The 14486-nt window shown below is 36.0% G+C and overlaps 1 protein-coding gene and 1 long non-coding RNA gene across 5 annotated transcripts in view; one reads left to right on the top strand and one right to left on the bottom strand.

Moving 5' to 3' along the window:
- The first annotated feature begins 529 nt into the window (after nt 1-529).
- The window catches only part of LOC128022088 (ephrin type-A receptor 8), a 78012-nt gene continuing 64055 nt past the window's right edge, over nt 530-14486 (top strand). For all 4 annotated transcript variants that reach the window (XM_052609325.1, XM_052609323.1, XM_052609324.1 and 1 more), the window contains exons 1-2: nt 530-707; nt 1243-1304. The gene's annotated coding sequence lies outside the window, so the exon portion shown is untranslated. The remainder of the gene's footprint in view (nt 708-1242; nt 1305-14486) is intronic.
- LOC128022090 (uncharacterized) lies at nt 9760-11431 on the bottom strand. The gene is made up of 3 exons (XR_008185854.1): nt 11319-11431; nt 11126-11190; nt 9760-10402 (listed from the first exon to the last, which is right to left on the bottom strand). It is a non-coding gene; the product is annotated as an uncharacterized LOC128022090 (long non-coding RNA).

The following is a 14486-nucleotide window of genomic DNA, read 5'->3' as shown; positions in this document are numbered from 1 at the left end:
AGGTTTGATCATAAACCCTGGTCCTTGGTCTTTAAATATGACTGATATTGACAGAATGATCAAATTTCTCTTAGGGGAAATACGATAATGTTTTGTAATTATCATTTAAATATGGCTACTTTTAAAATTGTTTGATGTAAATAAACATGTAATTTTGCCCCAAAAAACACATTAATATGCAACTGATATGCAATTAATAGATACATTGTATAGAATGAGAATACCAATTTATGGACAACTTTGACCTTTTCATGTCTTTTTTTTTTTTTTTTTTGACTTTGTCCTGGCATCCTCTTCAAAGGACATAGAATAAAACATGAATACATTTATTTATTATTAATATTATTATTTATTATTTTTTCAGAAATGTTTTTCTTCATTTGTTTCTCATGCTTTAAGCCAGGGGTCACCAAACTCAGTCCTGGAGGGCTGGTGTCCTGCAGATTGTAACTCCAGCCCTAATCAAACACACCTGAACCAGATAATCAAGGTCTTAATAGGTATACTTGCAACATCTAGACAGGTGTGTGTGTTGGGGCAAATTGGAGCTAAACTCTGCAGGACACCACCCCTCCAAGACCAAGTTTGGTGACCCCTGCTCTAGCCCAGTGGTTCCCAGCACTGCACATTTTGCTTCTCTCCTTTGTCTTGACGCAACCATTTCAGGTCTTTGCAGTTTCTACTTATAAGCTGAGGATCTGAATCAGGTTAGTTTGATTAAGGAGACATGGAAAACTTATTATTTAAATGAATAATATCATATCCAGTTTGCTTTGCTGCCAATGTAGCTCTGTTGCACCTGTGTTAAGGCTTCTTATCACAACACCAGTTCGTCTTCCTGGAGAATGTGTGCTTGTAATGCATTGGTCAAGCATTCATGTTTAAGTTTTCTTGCTTGGGTCGAGTATATATCTGGCCTTAGAGTTAAAGGTTTGTTCAGTAGTAATAGGCTTTAGCATGCAGAACTATTTCTTCAATGAGAGCACTATTCCCAAAAGAACTCAAAGTTTCCCAGCTAATTTTATCAGTATAACTAGTTAAAGTAAAAGTGTGATTCTGTCCTAAAAAAGCTAATTGAAACTGTCTTTCTTAACCTGGATGAATGCATATGAAGCCGGAGTGTCATCTCAGAGTTATTAATCATAATTAGGAAGCCATTTAGTGGTCATACTTCATAACAAGGCATCATGTCTCTGCTTCTGATAAAGTGATAATTAACCCCTAATCATCTTCTCTCTCAAGGTGCATCACCTCTGATGCCGAATATGAGGAATATAAGAAAAAAAAACAGCGAACAACTGAAGGTAAGAGAAGCACCAGTGGCTTGATAGCAGTCTCCAAGATTATAGTTTTTGTATGTGTATACATATAAGTTTTCACGTCAGCCTTTTTTTTTTTTTTTATACTCACTTTTAGCGTACTGTTAGCGGGTGTTAATTTTGGACTTTTTGCCTTGAAGTCTTGCGTTACACTGAATACTAAATTCCTAGGTGTGAGCTAAATCCATGAGGGGAACGGTGTTAGCAGACGAGCACACATGACTACTCTTAAAGTTTGTAAGGATTCTTCACGAGTGCAGTGTCACGTTCAGTAGAGCCGGGAGCTGATTTTCACAGTCTATGAGGAGGATGACCACATTAATCACTACTTTGAATTTTGAATCCTGGCACTTTCACGCAAGGCGGCTTTCCATGCCTTTGAGGGAGATAAGGCAATCTTTCACCATCTCTAATAGAATTAAAAATAGAGAGGATGAAGCGGATCGAAAGTGAGGGTGAGAGTGGGCGAGGAGTTTGATACTCTTGATTTGATCCAATCAGGCTAGTGGACCATTAATTTACAAAAAAAACTGTAGCTAACAATGTATATTACTCATAAAAACAACCTTAAGTGCTTAGACGGACATGCAGAATAATGAGTCTATGTGCAAAACAATGAGATAAAAAAAATCTATTAAATAAGCGAAAATCTGAGAGATAAGCTGCTTTATGACTTTCCCCATCGACGGCTTAGTCAGAAAGAGAGACTCGTTTGCTGGGAGGTTTATTCACATTTCAACAAAAAGTTTGTTTTATAACAAAAAAAATGTACAGTGATGATACTCATTAATATGCATCAAAGAGAAAACTTAATAAAGCCATAGAATTCAGCTTATTTTCATTGACAGCTACTGTATGAATAAGCCTTAAGCAAACAGTTTAGATGTGATTGCAGCAGCATACTGTGATTCTTCAATTAGGGAAACTTTAAAGAAATATATGTTTTTTTTTTTAATAATCTGGTTTTAAATGATAGAGATAATGATAAAGATAATGTTTTGTTTTGTGTCCCTTTAATTCCCTTTTCCTTATTTATAAGTGATGAAAGGTTTAACTTCACATTCGTGACGAATCTTTTATCACCTATGAGACATAGTTTGGAGAAGTTTTGTTTTTCAAGATACTCAAAAATGTAAGTATCGCCCATTAGCGAGAAACAAAGACTGGCTTATGATTCATTTCTGACGGAATAAGCAAAGTCTTCTCGCTATGGTTCCAGAGCTGAAGACAACATAATAAGATCAGCGGGCGGTAACCTGTCATGACCATCTACACACTTCATGCTCGGCCTATAATGTGAGATGCTGGAGGTGTGTGATTTTTGCAGAGGGCTTAACTTTGAATGTCACATTGATCACACTTGCTGATTCGGCTGTCAGGAACGTAATTAATGTCGCTTTGGATGTTCTCAAACTGTCATCGCTGGTAAGAGCTGCAGATATTCTGCATTGGGTCTGTGACTCACAGTGTATTTTTACCTCACTCACAGCACGCTGTTTATGTTTTAAAGGGCAGTTGACAGTCATTTTAGCATTTTACTTTATACACATTAATTGCTTGATAAGCAGTTATGAGAAGTGGAGGAATGGAGGCTTGGTAAAAATAGGAATTAAAATCCCATTTATATATATATATATATATATATATATATATATATATATATATATATATATATATATATATATATGTGTATATGTGTATATGTATATGTATGTGTTTATCTACTGTAGTTTAATTAGTATAGCTAAAGTTTATATTAGCTATACTAATAAAACTACAGTAGATTAAATTAGTCTAAAATTAACCAATAGTGACTTCTAATCAATTCAATTTTTTAAAACATGTTTAGAGATTGTATTTTATACTATTTTTAATAATAAGAATGACTCTCATTTCACAAGATCTGATTTCCCTGTAAAATAAATAAATATTTTAAAGTTTTAGCTGGTTTAATCTGGTCTGTCAATCTGACCAGTTGACAATTGTCACAGGAAAAAAGCCCTATAAATCCAGCAAATTTGCTTGACAAGGCCAGGAGACCATTAAACCAGCAAACCATTTTCATTATACAACCCTATTAATTTGATTTATAATGATGTGATTAATATACACTAAAAGACTGCTTCTTTTAAATGTGATGTTTTCCCTATTTTGAACAAACAAGTCGGAATTTGTGTGAAATTAAAAGATTTGCTCATTTAATCAGCTCATTTACATTTTTGTTAAAGCAGTTGCCAAAAAGGTGTTTTTTCACTATCCTTCATTGTGTTTTGTGTGTCATAGTGGATTCTGGTGATTTTTGCATCCTTGTCATGGTGAGCAGAGCTGCAGGGCTTCCCAATGTGATTACCCTAAAACTGGCTGTGAATCCTGCCATGGAGAAAGTGATTTGCTGGTGTGTTTGAAGTTGGCGGCAAATTTAGGAAGCCTTTGAGTGGCTGTCTGAACTGAATTTGACCCGTTTGTTTGTTCCATCCTTCCGGTCTTTGGCGTTTGATTAAAACTTCACATTAGCCTTTGATGAGAGCAGGCTTCTCCTTTGTAGCGCACGCTCCATCTGGAGCACCGGCCACCATACAGCTGCCATCTTCATTGTGACATTCTCCCATGCCCTCTGGCCACTGTTAAAGGGATAGTTCGGCCAAAAAATAAAAAAACAGTTGTCAGTGTACTAATTCTCCAAATCCATATGATTTCTTCTTTTTGAATATTGCTACTTCTTTTATTTGACTAAGAATAATTATTATTATAAAAAATTATAATGATAAGTCTTAAAATACTTATTATATATTATGAATATAATATTTCATATACATAAATTATTTTATATAATCTTTTATATATTTTTATTATTTATTTATTGATTTATTGGCAGTCATGTTTTGCAGAGGAAGCTTATATAGCATATTTTATCCCCAAATGTACTTAATGCAAACATATAATGATAAAAAAATTATAAAATTTTAGTAAATATATTTTCATTTTTATTATAAAATATGGAAGAAAGATTAAAGAATATGGCTGCTCTTTATATTTTATGTGTATATTTTTAAATAAATGTGTATACTAATATTTCTTGAAAAATGAATTATTATTTTTATACTATTACATTATATATATCTTTATATTTATATAAATAAACAAATAGTATAAACATATAGCCTTCATTTTTTTTCTGTGCATTACATTTATTTATTTATTTAGTAAGATAACAATCATATGTTTTGCAGAGGAAGCTTCTATAACTTATGAGAAATAACACATTTTATATATATATATTTATTATTATTATTTTTTTTTTTCAGATATATACTGAAGTACATGGCTGCTGTTTTCTGTACAATGATGTACAAAAAAGGCACAAAAGCATGCAGTGAATATATCTTATGCATGGCATTATAAGTCTAATGAAGTAATATAATATACCAATTTAATTTTACAGTAAACTATCAATTTAAAGTTACCAAACATCCAGAAAAGTTTTGTCTGTGAGTTTGTCTCAGTAAAAAAGAGCAAAGCGATGATGTAATAGCAACAAGAGAACAACAAGTCCTGCCAATAGCAGATGACGTCAGACAACAATGCATGCCATGATGTGTTAACACAGAACAGCATTTTGTTAATACCAATACCATTTTTTCATAAAATAAATTAATCTTATCCACATTCTAGGCACGAGCATGATTCATTGCAATACTGACTACATTTATTATGTTTTCTCCATAAATTGGTGAATCCATTAGACTACACAAGCAGGTTTATATATAGCAGTCACTCTGCGTCCAGGACCCGTGTAGTGACCCGCACCATCTGCTGCCACACAGTGCCACAAAATGGCAGGCCGCAGGGTACCCAAGCAGGTAATTCAAGGCTGACGTGTGCAAACCACGCTGCCTGAGCGTCCATCAAGTGCACATGCACGTCAGTTCCCCAGCAGTGCTTCTCATGCTGCAGTATGTAGGGGTTGATTAAACACTTGGAGGCTGGTTAGTGCAGGCACATCAGGATGAGAGCGGACGGTTGGGTGCTTGAGGGATACGGCCAAAGAAAAGTTCATTGTAGTAGGTCAATGTTGCTAAAGTTGTCTACAACATTCCTGTGTGATATTTTTTATTCCAAAAATGTAAAAATATAAATAAGAAATTAGATTCTCATTGAAGAAATCTCATAGATTTTTTTTTTCTTTTTATTTAACACCTCACTGTAAAAAAACATGCTGCCTTAAATTTTTAAGTACAATCAACTTAACTGTGAATGTCATTTAAACTTAAATTACATCATACTGAGTTAAAAACACAAGTTCTTTAAAAGTTGAAAGTTGAACTTATTTGAATATATATATGAAAATATCTTTTTTCTTTTTTTTCGTGTGTGTGTAAAATATGACCTGGACATTCTTTTTTTTCTTTTTTTTTTTGGAGATTACATCCGTATGTTCTGGAAAACGTCAATAGCCTTGTGAGGAAAGAGAGAAATTTGGGAGAGATGTTGTGGTGAAGGTTTCAGGCCCGTATGATCCGTCGATGTGTGATCCCTTCCACTATCTCAGTTCTCCTCAGCTCCTCTTCACAGAAGCACACAGTGTTTCTTCCACAGAGCGAACTGTCGCGTTTAATTTTGATCATTCCTTAATGATGTCCCACTGACAGTTTTTAGAAAACAAAGAGCTGCAATCAGTGAGAAATGAAATACTCTTGATTTTAATGACAGGATTTGCCTTTGAGCAGAGAGACATATGGTTTAAACTGATTACAAGTTATATTGCATCATCGCTTGTTCTCTCTCTCCCGCTCTCTCTCTCTCTTTTTCTGAGAATACCTGTCATATATGCTTTCTTTATGTTCAGTCATTGAAATGGAACAAAATGGCTTTGGTTTTTGTTTTTCTTTGAATTAAAATCAGTCAGAACCTGAAATAATTATAAACCAGCATATGTGGAGATTTGAGCACATATGTATTTTTGATTAAAAATAAAATTGTTTCATTACTTTCTGCAAAGTTGTTGAAAACTCAGAAATCATGCAGGTGATATTTAACGTCAATGACTGCTCATCAAAGCAATAATAGTGTAGAAATATATGTATTTATATATCAAACAACCATTGAACACGTCCATAATACAGGAAGCGCTAAAGCAGCTTTGATGTTGAAATGTAATCATGGGCTTTAATCATTTGATTGTTCGTGTGGCGTGTCTGAGTATTTAGGTATCATCATTTGTGTGGGTGTTGCTCCACGTCTGGTGTAAAGCTCAGATGCCGGGCTGCTCTCGTCTCCTGAGGATTAGTAACTAAAGAGCGAAAGAAGCCTCTGCTGGTAAAACCTTAACACTAGTGCGTCTAAAAGCACACTGCTGAGGAAATGAATTCATTTTAATCTGAACACTATCTGGATATTCTAGTGCTAAATGCATAAAGGAATGTAATAAAATAGAATATGAAATCAATCCGTATGATTTAGTCACCCATCCTTAAAATGTTCTGCTCTATTTTGCGCACTGCAGAGACACAATAGAAGTTCTTGGCCCTAAAATAGGAAAATATATGTATAGAGGAAAGAGCCTTAAACACTGCAAAAAGTATTGTTCCCTGCATTTTGGCCTGGGAGATAGTGTGTTATGTAATAATGTTGTTTTCTTTTTTTTCCCCTTTGTCATAATACATAGTTTTAAATGAACATACTGTATAATACTGTACGAAAGTTTGAGGTTGGTTAGATTTATGATCTCTTATGTCTCTTATGCTCACCGATGCTGCATTTATTTGATCTAAAACAGTAATATTGTTTAAAATAACTGTTCTATTTTAATACATTTAAAAAATATCATTTATTCCTGTTATGTAAAGCTAATTAATTAAATATGTAAAGCTGAGTTTTCAGTATGATTACTCCAGTCTTCAGTGTTACAGGGTTCTTCAGAAACCATGCTAATATGCTGATTATCCAAAGCGACTTACAGTACATTCAGGCTATCAATTTTTACCTATCATGTGTTCCCAGGGAATCGAACCCCCAACCTTGTGCTAGCTTGCTTGCTAACACAACGCTCTACCAGTTGAGCTACAGGAACACTATATATAACAATATATATATATATATATATATACATTTTGCTAAATAACTATCTGACCAGTGCCGCTTATTGCACATTTACAGATGCTACCATCTAGTTTAAAGTTGATGTTTCACATTCTCAGAAATTTGTTTCTTGTTGCCAAGCAACGTGACACTTTTATAATATTTCTGGGAAGGTTTAATGTCTGAAGTCTGATCACTAAAAATGAACAGCAAAACACACCTGTAGCACAAATGTTGTGGTATGAGTTACACGTTGAAGTTTAATACTTGGAGTCAGATGTTTGTTCAAATCATTAAAGGAACAATTCAGCCAAAAAAATGAATATTTACGCCATCAGAGATGTATAGTTGGAGAAATGTAGCATTACATCACTTGTTCACTGATGGATCCTCTGTAGTGAATGGGTGCCGTCTATGTATCATAACTTTGAACGCTCCTCTGGTTTCAGTTGTGTTTTTGTTTATTTTGGTGACCTATAAATAAAGTCTTCCCATCTGCCTGCACTTGAGTCTTCGCCTCTTGCGATCTGTGACACTACGTCCTTAATAACAATGGATGAAAAGTTTAGAGCCCTACTGATGATTAAGTCTAGAGTGTGTCCACCTTTGTGTGTGGGTCCATGTACATGATGAATCGACAGGTTTAAAAAAAAAGCCTCAAGTCCAATTATTCATTTATCACCAATTAACTGTTTGACAAACACTTCCTGCTTCGAGATCTGAATTTAAAAAAAATCTCAAACATGCTCCGAAGTGCCGATCTGAATCAACCGAGTCGCGAACAGGCTCCGAAGTCCTGATCTGAATCAACCGAGTCGCGAACAGGCTCCGAAGTCCCGATCTGAATCAACCGAGTCGCGAACATGCTCCGAAGTCCCGATCTGAATCAACCGAGTCGCGAACATGCTCCGAAGTGCCGATCTGAATCAACCGAGTCGCGAACAGGCTCCGAAGTGCCGATCTGAATCAACCGAGTCGCGAACATGCTCCGAAGTCCCGATCTGAATCAACCGAGTCGCGAACATGCTCCGAAGTGCCGATCTGAATCAACCGAGTCGCGAACAGGCTCCGAAGTGCCGATCTGAATCAACCGAGTGGCGAACAGGCTCCGAAGTGCCGATCTGAATCAACCGAGTCGCGAGCATGCTCCGAAGTGCCGATCTGAATCAACCGAGTCGCGAACAGGCTCCGAAGTCCCGATCTGAATCAACCGAGTCGCGAACATGCTCCGAAGTCCAGATCTGAATCAACCGAGTCGCGAACATGCTCCGAAGTGCCGATCTGAATCAACCGAGTCGCGAGCATGCTCCGAAGTGCCGATCTGAATCAACCGAGTCGCGAACAGGCTCCGAAGTCCCGATCTGAATCAACCGAGTCGCGAACAGGCTCCGAAGTCCCGATCTGAATCAACCGAGTCGCGAACATGCTCCGAAGTCCCGATCTGAATCAACCGAGTCGCGAACATGCTCCGAAGTGCCGATCTGAATCAACCGAGTCGCGAACAGGCTCCGAAGTGCCGATCTGAATCAACCGAGTCGCGAACATGCTCCGAAGTCCCGATCTGAATCAACCGAGTCGCGAACAGGCTCCGAAGTGCCGATCTGAATCAACCGAGTGGCGAACAGGCTCCGAAGTGCCGATCTGAATCAACCGAGTCGCGAGCATGCTCCGAAGTGCCGATCTGAATCAACCGAGTCGCGAACAGGCTCCGAAGTCCCGATCTGAATCAACCGAGTCGCGAACATGCTCCGAAGTCCAGATCTGAATCAACGGAGTCGCGAACAGGCTCCGAATTGCCGATCTGAAAACTTCGACCAAAGAATGTAAAAAATAATTCTATTTTTCTAATAACTCGTACTCTACAACCCTACACTCTAAAAACTGCTGGGTTGAAAACAACCCAATTTGGGTTATTTTGACAACCCAGCGCTGGGTCAAAAAGGGACGAACCCAGCGCTGGGTTGTTTTAACCCAACCAGTTGGGTTATCATATTTAACCCAGCCTGCTGGGTTGCCTTTTTTATGGTTTAAAATGACTATATTGCAGGGTTTAAAAAAACAGAGCGGGTGTTTTTTTAATCACTATATTTCAGAAGGAAAACTACTGTATTTAGAAAATGTTCGATATCATTTCGCATGTGCTTGATAAGGCAGCGTTTGTGAGCTCAGCACCGCTCTGCAGCCGTTACCGGAGAAACCTACCTCTCCCGCTCTTAGCGCCTCCTGCAGGCAGAAAATAAACTCGCAGAGTGCAGCCATGTGGGGAAACAATGCATTTCTACGTTAAAAATAACCCAAATTGAGCTAGGCATTAAACCTACAAATGTTGTTCATTTTAAATATCACTTTTACACACAAATAATAATTACCAAAAGGAAAATATTTATTAAAAACAAGAGAAAAGTCAAAAAGTAACATGTTAGAAGAAATGCAGAAAAGGATGGCATTAACAACTACAGAGTTCATAAACAAAGCATTGAACATTTGATGAATATAACTTAAGATCAAATTGGACTTTGTTCAATTGTATATATTGTATAAAAATATACGAAAACACATACAATAAATTTACAATTAGTTAGTTTTTTTTCCAACTATTCTGGCATGACAGTACACAAATAAATCACAACATTAACTTTGATATTATAACCTTTAACAGACGCGTGTGTGTGTGAAAGAATGTGAGCAGGTGTATGAATGACAGAGTGTAAACTTTTCTACTAAACAACACAGAAAAAGCATTTAACTTTTTTTTTTTTTAACAAATTATACACTTACAGTTTGTTTCATTGTCCATGAATACAGATCATGCATCACGGTAAATTTTCATGATCTCTTTAGCATAACTGATGTAATCATGAAGAAACCCCATCAGCACAGCATCTGACATCTTCTACATCATCCAGGGCAGCGTCCTCCTTTAAAACCAGTGCTGTTTAGGGGAAAGAAGATTCTCCTCTCTGACCAGCATTCATCCCAGTCACCGCCTGCTCTTCATCAGTGGCCTAAGAGAAACACATTTGAAAAAATTAAACATTTAATTAAACTATCCATTTTCAGGTAGAGGTGTATTCACATCCGTAAGGACAGGTCAATAATCGGTTTTAAAGTTTCAACACTTTGTGTGGTTGTTTAATGTCTCAGTCCACCACAGCGCTCCAGAATGCTATAATGGCAGCACTACTGTGAGGACATGCGATATTGTTTGAATAAATATTGCTTTCAGAAAGCTTCTTTACTGAAACATTAAAACAGACATGACATTCACATACCTCACAATATTCATGTACATGGAGGGCTGCTCTTCAAACCGTTAGTTGACCAAATAATTAAAATGTTCATAATTTACTCTCCCCATGTTTTTCCAGACTCATACAAACTCTGCTCATTTTTTGGAAAACGTATGAATATATTTAATATTCTCTTTTTGTGTCCTCCATTGCTGGTCTGGGAGACCAATAATTTATTTTGAATATACATGTTTGCTATAATATAATTAAAGATGTATTCATATATAAATATCAGAATTTACTTCTACAATAACTCTATATTTATGAAGCTTGAAAATACTGATTATCTAAACTATAAATGGATTAACAAATATTATGAGAAAACTAAAAATATATTAATTTATGTTGTAAAGACAGACAAAAGTCTTATAGGTTTGGAATGACTTAAGTAAATGATTAAGTAAATGGCAAGTAAATGATTTTTTGTGTGAACTTTACCTCTAAGAGCGCAGACCAAGAATAATGACTCTCCAAATCAGAAAACTCCAAAGTTGGTTTGAGTTCTGCAATAAAAAACACAGACATCAATGGTCTTAATGAAATGAGCACGTAATCACACTGTTGTTGCATCAAAATGTGAAGTAAACTGGCAGGAGACAACAGAAAAATTTATTTTCTAAAAATAACTTACATAAAATCTCAAGGGAATGATGATCTCCCATGTCTCTTGCTTTTAACATCTACAAAAACAAAAAACAAACATTATTTTACTCTTAGTAAAAAAAACAACAACTGATAACATGAAATTATGAAGTTTACTTGCCTTAAACTATCTTTCCCTCTCTTCAGAAGAAGCTGAGAAAACCACCTCCTCACACAAGCAGACTTGTGTCTCTGCAAAGAGGGGCATCAATGGTTTCAATAAAATATTAACATATACATACATACATATATAAAATCACACTGTTTTTGCATCAAAATGTGAAGTTAACAGGCAGGACACAACAGAAACATAAATTTTCTAAAAAAAAAAAGTAATAATAATTTAACTTACATCAGTCTCAAAAGAATGAAGTTATCTTGTCTCTGGATTTCAACATCTAAAAAAAACACACACATTATTTTAGTCTTAGTAAAAATAAAAATAACTTGATGTTATTCTGAAGTTTATTCTCCTTAAACCGTCTTTCCCTCTCTTCAGAAGAACACCTCCTCATCCTCACACAGGTCTGTGACTCCTCACACAAACAGCTTCTGTGTCTTTAACTCTCGGCGCGAGGACAATGAAGACAGGAGCTCGACAAGTCTGAAATATTACATGTAAAACATACTTTTAACAGTTACCACTTCAACAGCCTCAAAATAATTATGCTAGTCTTTACTACACAATGCCGTTTCCTTTAGGAGACAAACATACATTCAGTTTAACCGCGAAAAAAAAGACAAATTCACATGAGCGTAACCGTGACCATAACCGTCTGTTAACGCCTCAAAGAGAACAGATAATGTAAAATCTTATGTAAATATGACAAAATACATTCACAGACGTTGTATTAAAAGTACATCCTCCGTTCAGTAACGTTACATGAGGCAGTTAAGACCTCCGTGTCTGAGGCGAAAACCGCGTCCGTTTTTTTTATATAACGTTAGATATAACGTTAAGCTCCTTTGTTTCCGCCTTTCATAAAACCTTCCGCCTTTCATACAACCGGGTAAACAATAAAAGATAACTTTACATTTTGAATATTTAACGTTACTTACCACAGTCTTTCACTCGCTTCTCGCTTCTATCACGCTGAGAAAATGGCGGCTGCTCGCACTGGAGAGACGTACAATTTTGACGTGACGTGCGTGCTCTCCTTCACGTCCGCGTCCTCAACCCACCCCCGCTGGGTTAAAAAATATAGTTATTTTCAACCCAAACTTGGGTTAAAACATCCCAAAGTCCTATCCAACGGCCTCAACCCAGCAGTTGGGTTGAAAAAACAACCCAGCGTTTTTTAGAGTGTATGAAAGACTCAGATCACGTATCTAAAAATAAATCTCTATAGTAAAAGAGAAATAATAAGAGGAGTGTGAAGTTTCCTACAGTTCTGCTGTGTTTGGTCCGCATGCGCGTCTGACACTCCGCGGCGCGTCTCCGCCCCTCACACGCGCGTTTACAGCGCTAAATTAATCATATTTGCTAATTATTATACATTTACTTCATTGTCAGCTTCAAGTAGGCTACTTCATTTATTATTGTTCAATGAACTGTTTGAAACAAAAAAAGGTTGTATTTCAGTAATAATTCTAAATTATCAAAATAAAATATATAAAATAAATAATAAAAAAATATGATTTTCAGTTACAATAATTCTAATCCTAAATTTCGACATTAATAACTTACTTTTAGCAACATCAGATGCACGCGCTCACAAGATCTCCCAGTTCTTCTGTAGACTCGCACTAAACTGTTCATTTGAATCAGTGAATTTGCGATCCGATTTAAAAGTTTATTTTGAAAAGACTCAGTTCGGTCATGATGAATCAGACACCGCTTCTGCGTGTAGGAGCACGTGATATATTATAGGGAGTAACGATATGTTTTATGAAATGTAGTGAAGTAAAAAGTACGATCTTATGCTTTGGAATGTAGTGAAGTAAAAGTAAAAGTTACTCAAAATAAAACTACTCCAGTAAAGTACAGATACTTGAAAAATGTACTTAAGTACAGTAACGAAGTAAAGCTACTCCGTTTCTGTCCACCACTGCGTCAGAATGAGATTCCAATCAGCTGTTAAAAATGACGAGTTTGTGTATTGCAAACATATTCACAAGATGATAATTATTGGACTGAAGTGATGTGGATTACTTGTGGATTATTTTGATGTTTTGGACTCTCATTCTGATGGCACCCATTCACTGCAAATGATCCATTGTTGAACAAGTGATGTGCTAAATTTCTCTAAACATGATTCCATGAAGGAACAAACTCATCTACACCTTGGATGGCCCAAGGATGAGTATATTTTCTGCAAATGTTTATTTTTGAGTAAACTGTTGTTTTAATTTTAAGTATAATAATAACTGAGCAGTACTAGCATTTGAATAACATATAAGATCTAAATTGGGCTGGAGTTACAAACAGAGGCTCATAGACTCCTCTTCCTCACAAGAGGGACTGAACAGCGCTAGCTGTGACCAGCACAACATCTTCCCTGTGTTCTCAGCCTGAGCAGGAAAGACATTGGCAGGCGAGATGCAGACCCTAACTTTGGCTCCGAATCCCCCCAGTGTCTCTCCTTCTCTCTTCTGTCTGTTTCTCCTGCCCAGCTGCAGAGCCAGAGATGGAGCTGGACTGATTTATGCTATCACTGCTTTACTTTAAACTTTTATTAATGACATTTGACAAACATTCTTCCATGTTATAATGCTTATTATAAAACAAATCATTCCAGTTATGGTTAGAAGTAATTCTACTAATTACATAATATGACTCTAAGGAATACTAGATTATATAATAACCATTGTCCAGGCAACAGACTTTTAAGTTTCATATCTCTCATGTAACTCATGCACTTTCTTTTTGCATAGTTTTGTAATTGAGCTACGTTTGACAGTAGATTTCATTTACTGACATTAGTTAATTACATTTGTTAGTATGAAAGATACGAACTCAAAATGTATACATTCAAATCAAAATTTCTACAACATTACTTAATGTTCTGTAAACTAACACAAATTAACAATGAACAAATATATTTTTATTAACTAATATTGTTATAATATGGACAAATATATTTTCCATGGCTAAAAGGTTTGTGTATTTCAGCAAAAAAATGAAATTGGTTATCGAAAACATGTTGATGCAGTTTTA

This window comes from Carassius gibelio, chromosome A11, assembly GCF_023724105.1.
Source record: "Carassius gibelio isolate Cgi1373 ecotype wild population from Czech Republic chromosome A11, carGib1.2-hapl.c, whole genome shotgun sequence".
Classification (NCBI taxonomy): Eukaryota; Metazoa; Chordata; class Actinopteri; order Cypriniformes; family Cyprinidae; genus Carassius; species Carassius gibelio.
Note: the sequence above shows the minus strand (reverse complement) of the source record. Positions and strands in the feature narration are given on the sequence as shown.